Raw genomic sequence first — 1078 nt, forward strand, 5'->3', positions numbered from 1 at the left:
GGAGATGATTTAATAGATATTCATTTATAGTACTACATTTAAGAACCATAAGACGATAAAATGAATACATAAACTTACACATTGTGTTATAGTCTCTAACCTTCTATAATTGTACTTATGTGTTTACATACTTTCCACAAATGTACATTATAATCCTTAAGATCTGTACTTCATAATGTGGAAGATGGTGTTTGATGTGTGCTAGGTAATTTAATATTATGCATACTGAATTAAAGTCCAGCTTATCCTATTTCATTATTACTCTGACATAGGAAGATATAAAGACAAATAATATCCAGGCATAGAAAAAATAATTTGTTAAGTACTTGAAGAAACGCACCTACAAATAATTTTTGGTGATTACATACTGAGTAATAGTATGAAAAACAAAAACAAAAACAAAAAGCCTTGGGGAAAAAAAGAAAATGTGAGTCAGAAGGAGTTGCAGACTAAATTGCAACATCTGGCTTTGGCGGGATCATGTTTCTGCAGTATTATCTCAACAGCAGGGAGATCGGGTCTGTACACTGAAGAAGCGGAACTTATGGGACAAGAGACCCCCTCGGCTCATCCTGCTGGGCTCTCCCCAGATGACAAATACTCTCAACACTGAATCACCATCAAGAAATGCTTCAAGGCTCTCAAGACACAGCAACCATGCCCTGTCCTCTGAGTGTCCCTTAAATTTCATGTCTCTTCTGCTGCCTGCTCCCCTCAGAGACTTTTCGAAACCAAGCTCTTCCATCTGTGAGCCCTGAAGCCTTCTTACCACCCTTGCTCTTCGGAACCCTGTTCCACTGTTGCCTTTGACCCGCTTGTGTGAGGCAATCATGGTAGCAATCCCCCTTAAGGGAACCAGTTTGAATCTTCTTCCCATATTTTGAATAACTGCCAGGTTACTAAAATGATTTGAAAGAAAAAAAAACTTGAATTTGGATAAGTCAATATGGAGCCGGATGTAGAAAAGTATGTAACTAATCTAAAATCCATAACTTGGTGTGGATAAAGATCATGGCCGTTCACCACACTTTAAGTTTTATTTTTTTAAAGATTTCATTTACTTATTTGAGAGAGAGAG

General features: G+C 37.3%; 1 pseudogene; it reads left to right on the plus strand.

Moving 5' to 3' along the window:
* Window positions 1–480: 480 nt before the first annotated feature.
* On the plus strand, window positions 481–673 carry LOC113926221 (annotated as a pseudogene).
* The last annotated feature ends 405 nt before the right edge of the window (window positions 674–1078 follow it).

Source organism: Zalophus californianus, chromosome 7 (assembly GCF_009762305.2).
Source record: "Zalophus californianus isolate mZalCal1 chromosome 7, mZalCal1.pri.v2, whole genome shotgun sequence".
In the NCBI taxonomy this organism is placed as follows: Eukaryota; Metazoa; Chordata; class Mammalia; order Carnivora; family Otariidae; genus Zalophus; species Zalophus californianus.